Below are 12,024 nucleotides of genomic sequence, written 5' to 3'. Positions count from 1 at the left end.
CCTTAATTTCATCTTCGAAATTAATATCCATCGAACCTAGTTAACTTGTAATCATATTGAATTCGTTTATTGACCAGCAATAGATCCACCTTCAGACATTTGTGGAATAAACAGCCTCCGCATCAAATACACCTTGTTCATAACCGACGGTTTCTCGTACATATTCGACAACGCCTTCAATAAATCTGACGTCTTCTCCTTGATAATATTGAACGCCATGTTTTTGGATAGCATCAACCAGATCATCCCTAAGGTCTAACGATCCTTGGGCTTCTACGGCTCCGTGGTTTGTTAGATAAAACCTGGGTTTTTTCAGTTGTTCCTTATTTAGATTCACACGATTTCAGAATACCTCCATTTGACCATTTGACAAAACACGTCGAATGGATCACCAGAGTTTTAGACGGAAATTTTGTAGGGAGTGGCACAGATTTAGTTGGCCACTCTCCGACCATTTTTAGGATAATTTATATTTAAATAGGAAATCTGTTCAGAATATGTAACCACCTGATTTTTAAACGCAGTCAAAATTTCATCATTCTCTCTCTTTTATTTTAAGCATTTTTCTTCTAACAACCTCCCGTCGACGATTTCCTCTCACCGAATTTCTCTGACTGATTATCGAAAAACAACAAGTGGTATCAGAGCCAGGTTGAAGCCATCGATGTATATCATTGCAGAGGAGCCAACCTATCAACAAACAAGTTGAATAGCTCAAGTGGTTAGAGCGTCGATCTAACAACACAAAGGTTTCAGAATGTACTATAGGGGGATATGACATGAAATGCCTCAAAATGTACTATAGAGGGATATGACTAGTTGTCAACTTCTCCCTACCCAAGGTTATATATGTTAAGCGGTTGTTATCTCTCTCTTGCTTGCTTATATAACGTCTCTTTCTAAAATCTCTCTCTACCCTCATTTTCTAAATTCTTCTTTCAAAACCGAGGCTAGAGGCTCGATCATACGTCGCTTTGCCGTAGGCGACGCAAGAACAAATTGGCTTAGCTCACTTGTCGTTGGACCGGGGCTAGCTCTGCGTTCTCCGAGCTCGACTCGGGATCCGCGGGACGGTGAAATTCGGCGACGGCTCCGTTGTCGAGATCGAAGGACGCGGCACCATCCTGTTCGCCAGCAAGGGAGGCGAGCATCGCAAGCTGACCGACGTCTACTTCATCCCGAGGCTCAAGGCTAACCTTGTGGAAACTTTGCGCAGAGTTCCATTACTATTAATGGGTGGCTTCGCGATTTCTTATGGGCACAGGCATCCCAGGTAATTCAGTCTTATGGTTCTTCATTATCTGCATATGGCCTGATTTTTCTAGGGGCTCATTTTGCATGGGCTTTTAGTTTAATGTTTCTATTCAGCAGGCGTGGTTATTGGCAAGAACTTATTGAATCCATCATTTGGGCTCATAATAAATTAAAAGTTGCTCCTGCTACTCAGCCTAGAGCCTTGAGCATTGTCCAAGGACGTGCTGAAGGAGTAACTCATTACCTTCTGGGTGGAATTGCCACAACATAGGTGTTCTTCTTAGCAAGAATTATTTCAGTTGGATAATGGCTAAGAGGATTTGAAAGGCATTATGGCACTAAGATTTCCAAGGTTTAGCCAAGGCTTAGCTCAGGACCCCACTACTCGTCGTATTTGATTTGGTATTGCTACCGCGCATGACTTCGAAAGTCATGATGATATTACTGAAGAACGTCTTTATCAGAATATTTTTGCTTCGCATTTCGGGCAATTAGCAATAATTTTTCTGTGGACTTCCGGAAATCTCCTTCATGTAGCTTGGCAAGGCAATTTTGAAGCATGGGTACAAGACCCTTTACATGTGAGACCTATTGCTCATGCAATTTGGGATCCTCATTTTGGTCAACCGGCCGTCGAAGCTTTTACTCGAGGGGGTGCTCTTGGCCTAGTAAATATTGCTTATTCTAGTGTTTATCAGTGGTGGTATACAATCGGTTTACGTACTAATGGGGATTTTTGTACGGGAGCTCTTTTTCTATTATCAGTGGTGGTATACAATCGGTTTACGTACTAATGGGGATTTTTGTACGGGAGCTCTTTTTCTATTATTTCTTTCTGCCATATCTTTAATAGCGGGTTGGTTACACCTACAACCGAAATGGAAACTGAGCGTTTCGTGGTTTAAAAATGCCGAATCTCGTCTCAATCATCATTTGTCAGGACTATTCGGAGTAAGTTCCTTGGCTTGGACAGGCCATTTAATCCATGTCGCTATTCCTGCATCCGGGGGAGAATATGTTCGATGGAATAATTTCTTAACCTTGTGAGCCTAGGTCAACTCGACTACCGAGCGACGTCTACTTCATCACACTACTCAAAATCTGCGATGATCAACGACGGACAAACCGTCTTTACATCCTGGAGTTAGAGATAGAACAACTCGTCAGTCTCTCGACCAAGATCGAAGAGGTATCTTGGAGGTGGCACGCAAGGTACGGGCACTTAAACTTTCCTGCTCTAGAAAAGCTACAGAAGGAGGAGTTGGTGCACGGTTTGCCAACAATCAAAGGCGTGAACAAGCTGTGCGACGGGTGCCTCATCGGAAAACAGAGGCGCACACCCTTTCCGTCTTGAACATCCTACCGAGCCGATGAGCCGTTGGAGCTTGTACACGGCGATATCTGCGGGCCCGTCAAGCCGGCGACCCCAGGCGATAAGAGTCTCTTCCTCTTGTTAGTCACTGACCCTGCTGCAAATGAAAAGTGAGGCGTCAGAGGCGGTTAAGTGCATTAAAGCGCGAGCGGAGGCCGAATGTAAGAAGAAGATGCGAGTGCTGATCACAGACCGAGGCGGAGAGTTCACCTCGGCAAGTTTCGGTAAGTACTGTGACGAGATCGGCATACAACGGCACCTAACGGCGCCCTACTCCCCCTAACAGAACGGAGTGGTGGAGCGCCAAAATCAGACCATCGTCGGGACAGCGAGGTCATTGTTGGTGACGGCCGGGGATGCCTGGGAGATTCTGGGGAGAGGTAGTAATGACGGCCGTCTATCTCCTCAATCGGTCACCAACCCGAAGCCTTGACGGGAAGACGTCATATGAGGCCTGGTACAACAAAAAACCAGCGGTACATCATTTTCGCGTGTTCGGCTGCGTCGCATACATGAAGGTAACACATTCCCACCTCGCCAAGCTCTCTCCTAGGGGGCTAAAGGACGTCTTCATCGGCTATGAACTCGGGAGCAAGGCGTACAAACTATATGATCCTGTAGGGGGGAGAGCTCACGTGTCTCCCGACGTCGTCTTCGACGAAAGCACTGTCTAAGCAGTGGAATGACGTGATCGAGGCAGACCATAATCCAAATAAATTCATGGTGAAGTACCTCATCACCGAGTCGGAAGAAGGAGGAGCCCAGCATCAGCAGCCGTCACCGCCGCCAGCAGGTGCAACCCCTGAACCAGTAGAATTTACAACACCACGGACTGCGGATTCGACGCTGGATGCCGATCACGATACTGATCTGGAGGCCAGGTACCGAAGGATGGACGACCTAGTAGGAGGAGGTGAACCACCTGGACTGGCAGCGCACAAACTCAAAGAAATGGCCGAACTACATGCCATCAGTGCAGATGAACCGAACACCTTCGTCGAAGTAGAAAAGAACCCGTGCTGGCTGAAGGCAATGCAGGAGGAGATGACATCCATCACCGAGAACCAGACATGGAGTCTGGAGGATATACCGCCGGGACACCAAGCCATAGGGCTCAAATGGGTCTTCAAACTGAAGCGCAAAGAAAAAGGAGAAGTTGTGAAGCACAAGGCCCGTCTGGTGGCGAAGGGCTACGTCCAGAAGCAAGGAGTGGACTTTGAAGAGGTATTTGCGCCAGTGGCAAGGTTAGAATCCGTTCGTTTCTTGCTGGCAATTACGGCACATTACTCTTGGGAGGTTCACCATATGGACGTAAAGTCTGCTTTCCTTAACGGAGAGTTGAGGAGACCGTCTATATCTGACAATCACCTGGCTTCCTGGACAACGACAACCCCAATAAAGTACTGCGCCTGCACAAGGCACTCTACGGGCTTCGACAAGCTCCACGAGCCTGGAACCCAAAGCTCGACAGTACCTTACTGTCACTGAAATTCAAACGTTGCACTTCTGAGCATGGCATGTACATGCACGGCCATGGCAAGAAGCGACTGATCATGGTAGTTTACGTCGACGACCTCATAATCACTGGAGGTGACGGGGAAGTCCTTAGAAGGTTCAAGAAGGAGATGTCGAAAAACTTCGAGATGAGCGATCTCGACGTGCTCAGCTACTATCTCGGCATAGAAGTGCAACAGAATTCTACCGGCATCTCCATCTACCAAAGTGCATACGCGAAGAAGCTACTTGACACAACTGGACTTGTGGACAGTAATCCTACAAGGACGCCAATGGAGGCCCGACTCTAACTAAGGAAGGCCGGCACTACGACGACAGTCGACTCCACCAATTACCGCAGATTGTCGGGAGTCTGCGCTATCTGGTAAACTCTCGTCCTGATCTTGCTTATTCTGTTGGATATGTGAGCCGGTTTATGGAAGCACCTAGGGAGGAGCATCTAGTGGCTGTCAAGCGCATCCTGCACTATGTAGCCGAAACCAGAGGTTGGGGTGTAGGATACTGCGCAGGGAGCGGAAAGGAGAAACTCAAGCTGGTCGGCTACAGTGATAGTGACATGGCCGATGACGTTGATGATCGTAAGAGCACTAGCGGGATGATCTACTTTCTCTCAGGCGGCGCAATCTGCTGACAATAAACAAAACAAAAGGTAGTTGCTTTGTCTTCTTGCGAAGCAGAATACATCGCCGCTTCAATGGCAGCAACACAAGGGATCTGGCTTGCGCGACTAATGGAAGAACTCATCGGGAGAGAAAGTGATCCACTAATGCTATACGTAGACAACAAAGCTACGATCTCCCTGATCAAAAATCCAGTTTTGCACTAACGGAGCAAGCACATAGAAATCAGATTCCACTACATTCGAGAATGTGCAGATCGAGGGCTCATCAAGATTGATTACATCCGAACAGAGGAACAACTTGGAGACATCTTCACCATGTCCCTGGCGCGGGTGAAATTTGAAGAACTACGCTCAAAGATCGGAGTTCAAATAATAAGGTAGATATACACTAGGTTTTAGGAGGAGATTGTTAGATAAAACCTGCGTTTTTTTAGTTGTTCCTTATTTAGATTCACACGATTTCAGAATACCTCCGTTTGACCATTTAACAAAACACGTCGAATGGATCACCAGAGTTTTAGACGGAAATTTTGTAGGGAGTGACACAAATTTAGTTGGCCACCTCATTTTTAAACCCAGTCAAAATTTCATCATTCTCTCTCTTTTATTTTAAGCATTTTTCTTCTAACAACCTCCCGTCGACGATTTTCTCTCACCGAATTTCTTTGGCTGATTATCAAAAAACAACAAGGTCATGGTCTCCGGCTTCACACCCAACAGGGGTTCGTGAAACCTTTTTGGTACAAACAATCTTCAATCTGCACTTCCAGAAACTGAAATCGGATCCATCAAACTTTTCAATACCAATTGTTAGGATCGCTCAACAACGCACACACTCGATCAAGATGAACACAAAGAACAGGAGAGAGAAAATACAAAGAGGAATATTGGCTAAATGTTTTACTATTGATGACTTCAGGTATATACAACCAGATAGAATACGGAGAAGGAAGAAGAAGAGTACATTAATACGGAGAAGGAAGAAGAAGAGTACATTTTGGAAGCCCAGCCTAAATATAGTTTCCAAAGATTTAAACCTACCAATATAATCTATATATCTCTATCAAATATTTTATCAGATTTTTACTAAATATCTTCCATGTATCTCTACCATATTTTTACAAAATATCTTCCAAATATATGGAAATATCTTCCAAATATATCTACCAGATCTAGGCATCAGGCTCCATATCCCAACACTTTACTCGGGCTTGTTGAGTGTGTTCGGCTCATCAAGCCAAAGTTGGGAGGAAAATAGGAGCTTTAATGTTATATCAATATTTTAATGTTAAATCACATGACTTTTGAATAGGATTAGGTAGGCTTTCTTTCATTTGATTAATTTTAGTTTTCACTTTTTCATTTTCAAAATCATTTCCTCTCAAGTTTAATAAGTAACTTTTGAAACTAAGACTTTTTCCTTTGTCCTATTTTCCTCTTTTGATTCTCTTATTTAGATCCTCTATTGTGGTTGTTCATACACATTATGAACCTCATTGTTCATGCATCTGAGTACTCAAGAATTCAACCATTGAATGAGTTTGATATGATCAAAATGGTGAGAATGAAGATAAAAAGGGTAAAAGATATCTATTCTTTTTACTACGACCTTCAATTTTCTTTATTTCTCTTCCTCTTCCTTTGATGTTCTTTGTTTGTTTTTTATAATTATTAGTGATTGATGATTTTAGTGTAGTTTTTAATGCTTATGCATCCATAAAGAATTAATAGGATAGAGCTGTCTCTTAGAATTCTTTTGGCTAATGGTGAAGAACAATAATGATAACTTAAGGAATAATCTGAGTATATTAGGACATAAACCTCAAGAGATTATGTAGATTAGGTTACAATTCTAAGCATTTCATTTGATTTTGGATATTGATTTCCTTAATTATTTGTTTAGTCAAATAGATTATGAATTGGTTAATGTCACTACTATGTATAAATTTAGGATCCTTGTGGAGTCATCTTACTAGCTATTAGAATAGTTTAGTTTGATTGAAGAGAATGTTGAGTGTCTGCAAAATGTTCAAATTCCACGTCTTGTTGGGCAGACATCTCCTGTGATATCCCGCATCGGTTGGAGATGGGAATGAAGTAATCTTTACAAGGGTGTGAAAACTCTCCCTAGCTTATGTGTTTTAAAAACCTTGAGGGAAACCCCAAGGAAGACAATATTTGCTAGTGGAGGGTTTGGCTAGTAACAAATGGTATCAGAGCCAGACACTGGGTGGTGTGCTAGTGAGAATGTTGAGCCCCAAAGGGGGTGGACATTAGGTGGTGTGCCAGCAAAGACGTTGAACCCCAAAAGGGAGGTGGGCACAGTACAATGTGCCAAAGAGGACGATGGGTCATGAAGGGGGTGGATTGTGAGATCCCACATTGGTTGGAGAATGGAACGATGCATTCTTTATAAGGGTGTGGAAAACTCTCCCTAACCAACGCGTTTTAAAAATCTTGAGAGGAACCTTAAAAAGAATAGTCTAAAGAAGACAATATCCCCTAGCGGTGAGCTTATGCTGGTACATCTACTCTTGCAAATCGTGTTATCTATTAATGACGTAGACGATGGATCTTTGTGATGTTTGAAATCTTTGTAATATGATAGGGTAATGTCACCAAGGGGGCATCAACCCATGCTTGGCGTAAGGAGCCACCCTTGTGAGGTCAGCTTGGCTCATGGCAGGTCAACTCTAATAGTCAACTCAACTCTTCAACTCGTTTAGGTCAACTCTTTCATTGGTTAGTTGAGTCAACTTTTCCTTGACTTGGTCGGGTCAACTCTATCCTAAAAGAAGTGGTTGGGTCAACTCTATCCTAAAAGAAGTTCAACTTCTAGCTTTGGAAATCTTAATTGCCATCTCGACTTTTCATTCGACTCGAGTGAGAAAATTTCACTAATCACATTTTATAAAGCGTGCTACATTCACTCGTAACCATTTACAAATGGTCATCAAAAGGAACCACTTATGAGAAACTAAAAATCAACAAATTTTTAGAAATTGACCTATAAATAACTCTTAAGTCAAATTGTAAAATTTGATATATTTGGTAGAAATTGTTAGAGAATAGAGTTTATTTATGTATGTATTTATTTATTTATGTATTTATTTATTTATTTATTTATTATTATTATTACTTAGGACTACCAAAGAAGAGGGCAATTTAACTAAAAAAAAGATATAAATTTTGAAACTTGACGAGCACCTGAATAAAGGAGGGGTATATGAATAAACCGACACCACATCCAAATGAGAGCAATCATAAGGATAGAATAGCTAAGAAAGACTTAAAAGAATTGAAAGTCACTACCTATGTCAATAAAGTGCACATTTCTTTTTGGTGCCTCAATCATAGAAACTCCATGGTTAAGCGTTTTCACTCTTAGAAGCAAGGAATAGGTAACGTGATCATTTCGCAAGGGAATGTCAGAGTCATCTAATCCAAATTTCAAATCCTAAACATGAGCATTACATTATTTCTAGACTACATTATCAAAAATCACATTCCTATATTAATAGTAACGATCGTAGGATTCTCGTTGATATGAACCAAGAGACATCAATCATGCCACATTGAAAAAGAACAAAGTTACATTGTTATAAATTTTGGTTGGGCAACCATTTAGAGTAATTTAGGGTTATTCATGCCACTTTTTATTTACTTTAGGTTACATTTACGTAATGGTTAATTATAGCCATAAAGTATGAACATTATAACTCTTGGAATGTCTTTAATAGTTTCATTTTGAAGCTAAATAAAGTCATGTACGTTGTATTTGTAAACAGACTTTGAAGATAAAAGAAGCATTTGTGCTTTCTTTAGCCAATGACTAAGTTTCTTTGCAATTCTATGTAGCTTAGGTTGCATGTAGAATCATTCAAGCTCGACATGAACAATCTTGCATGTGGAGTTATTCGAATCTCTAACAAGTGTTCTTGTCTTGAGATATTTGATCAACAAGAATCATTCTAACTAGACATGATCGATCTTGTTTGTGGAGTAACTCGAATCTCAAACAAGTGTTCTTCCCTTGAGATATTCGATCAACAAGATAATCCAAATGTTACTCCCCTTGTAGTGATTCCTTATCATATCATTTGGTATCAAAGCTTTCCCTTGGGCCGATTTCCTTATCATTTGGTATCAAAGCTTTCCCTTGGGCTGATTTCCTTATCATTTGGTATTAGAGCCCTTGAACTGATTACCACATATCATTTGGTATCAGAGTTTTCCCTTAGGCTGATTTCGACATCACTAGTACTCATTAAAAAATTTAAATCTATTGACAAGTGACATTTCTAAATGAAATCGAGTACATGTTTGTGTATATTTTGTATAACTTTATTGCCAACTCAAATGAAAAGTCTCTTAAAATGTTGGGTAAAAAAGGAGGGATGATTTCCTTTGTGAAATTATGGATTAAAATTCGTGCATACTAATAACACCCAAGGCAAAAATTAGGGTATGTGATGAACAATAATGTGGGCCAATGATGTGTGTCCTTAGTGAATTATCTACTTTCCTTCTTTATTGAAATTTTGTTTGAACAAAAGCAGACCAAATCATTGAAACTCCATACCAACACCATCCCTTTAATTTGTTCATATGATAGAGAAGGGGATTCTTTGCTTGTAACATTAGAGAAAACCTTTTTTTTTCTTTCCTCCCTAGTTGCTCGAAATTAATGTTCCAATCGTTTTTGTGAATATAATTCAATCGTAATTGACATATTTTCAATTTTTATGTCCAACGTTTATTGTAATAAAATAAATAAATTTATGAAGCGTGGATCCCATTAATTAAACACATACAGTAGTATAGAAGACTTTGTAGTATGTCTACGTCCATAGCACTGAACTTTCATGATTCTATCTATCTTATCTGTGATGATCAAGTGAAGGAATGATATATGAATGAATCGAGACCACATTAGAATGAGAGGGATCTTGTGAAACATGAGTAAATGAAAGGTACATGAATAACTAAGACTACATCAAAATGAGAGTGTTCCTCAAAATAAGATTAACTAAAAAATGCTTTTAAAAATTGAAAGTCAGTACCTAGAAAGAAGGTATTCCTTCATTTTTGTTGGCTCTTTCATAAGAAGAACTTCACAGTTAGCACTGTTTTGCTTGAAGCAATTCTATATTTGGTAACCGCTTGGAAATTTTCATTAAATACATGTGAGTACGGACAAACTATGCTGGAGGACTCGGTTGGTATGTGCAGATAGTTTTCTCTCTTAGAAGAGAGGAGTAAGTATCGTGATTACGTCGTAGGAAAATGTTGGGGTCATTAGGTGTCGAATCCGAATTTTGAATCTTTATCCAAATCTTGGACATGGGTTGTTCTAGATCTTGAAGACATGATGGTTGAGTAATGCTTAAATGAATTGATAGCTATCACCGATGATAACATTGTGTAATTTCTTCTTTGGTGGCTCAATTATAGAAATTCAAGAGTTAAATGTGTTTAGCTTGGAGTAATTCTAAGTTAGTGACCTCCTATGAAGATGTCGGAATCATCCTAACGAGCATATGAGTGAGGATAAAACATTCTACAATGACTTGTATTAGTTTGTGACATAATAATGTTGTAGGTGATGTAGAAGAACGTTGAGCAAATCAAATGTCAAATATTGATCACGTTATATTGTTCAACTTTTTTTTCTTTTTTCTTTCTTTCTATTATGTCCATTAACTTAGAATTGTAATTATATCTTTATTGACCACGATGTTATCTCGATACACACCAAGGGCATGGGTCTTTAGGCCAACCAATTACTTTAAGTCATTATTGGTCAAAAAAATAGTAGCTTGGTGCATCGTGAAATCATCAAATCCATCTCAATACATTATAAATACATATAAAACTAGCTCGAAAAATAAATCCTAAAATGGCGTAATTTGAGATCACACAAATTTGTGTGGTATCTAAGAAAAATAATGCTTTGTTACTCAAGATCGCTTTCATTCAAATATGAGCACAATTCATTCGTATATCCCTATTTTATTCATGTGTCCCATGCCCATCAACTTCTTCTTTGGTCTCCGAACCACATCTTATTGGTAGAGGTATCGCTCTGATACCATTTGTAATGGTTCATGCCCAGGATTTAGAATCTTAATTCAGTACCTGTTGGCTCTAACAGCCCCCTGCATCCCTTGCGACATGGTCATGTTACCTACTCCTCACTTTTTAAGTGTGATAACCATCACCACAGACGAACATGAATCATTTCCGTGTATTTTGTTCTCACCATACATCTTAGGAAAATTTTCAGGAGGCCTCTCAACATAAAATTGCTCAAGTGAAGTACGAGGAACCATGAAGTTCCTTGAGCCACCGAAAAAGAACGTGCACCTTGTTGGCATGGACAGTAACTTTCAAGATTTAGATATCCAATTTGATATAAGATTTATAGTTTAAATATAATGCACCATGTTCAATTGCACCTGATAGCCCCGACATTTCCCTGCATCCCCTGTGACATGGCCACATTACTGGCTCCTTGCTTCTAAGAGTTAAGACTATCTTAAGAAAATACCTCACTCACATGTATCTTAAGAAAATTCACATGAGATCACTCAACCTAGAATTGCTCCAAAACAAAGCACGTTTAACCTTGAAATTCCTATGATTGAGCCACTGAAAATGAGGTGTTACCACACGCCTCGTGCCTAGGATTCGACACCTGATGGCCCCGACATTTCCCTGCATCCCCTGTAACATAGTCACATACTTGTCGTTTTTAAGAGGGAAAACTATCCCCACATACCAATACAACTTTTTCCAGCATGTTTTGTTCTCACTTACAACCATCTTACGAAAATTTCCAAGAGGTGACTTAACATAGAATTGAACCAAAACATGTTTAACCTTGTAGATCTTATTGAGCAACCAAAAACGAATGTGCATCTTGTTGGTATAGGTAATAACTTTCACAAGTCTTTCTTAGTTATCCTATTTTCAAGATCGCTCATATTCAGACACAGTTTTTAGCTTATTCATGTACCCTTCAAGTACTCGGTTGTCTCATTAAATACAATTTCTCATAAGATCAAAGTTGATAACTTTTTGGATTAAAATTATATGCAATAATTGAAAGCAATTGTGTTGTCACTTCGATTTAGCATAAGGGAAACCATAATGAAACTAACGAAAAAGGAAAAGAAAAGAAATTATTATATTATAAGTCTTTTTTTTTTTTTTTTTTTTTTTTTTTTTTTTTTTTTTTTTTTTTTTTTTTTTTTTTTTT

General features: G+C 39.8%; 1 long non-coding RNA gene across 1 annotated transcript; it reads left to right on the top strand.

Annotated features, from left to right (window-relative positions):
* Window positions 1-6,260: 6,260 nt before the first annotated feature.
* LOC111465387 lies at window positions 6,261-7,611 on the top strand. The gene is made up of 2 exons (XR_002714196.1): window positions 6,261-6,342; window positions 7,372-7,611. It is a non-coding gene; the product is annotated as an uncharacterized LOC111465387 (long non-coding RNA).
* Window positions 7,612-12,024: the final 4,413 nt, after the last annotated feature.

Source organism: Cucurbita maxima, unplaced genomic scaffold (genome assembly GCF_002738345.1).
Source record: "Cucurbita maxima cultivar Rimu unplaced genomic scaffold, Cmax_1.0 Cma_Scf00029, whole genome shotgun sequence".
Taxonomy (NCBI): Eukaryota; Viridiplantae; Streptophyta; class Magnoliopsida; order Cucurbitales; family Cucurbitaceae; genus Cucurbita; species Cucurbita maxima.
This window is presented reverse-complemented; position numbering and strand designations above follow the sequence as displayed.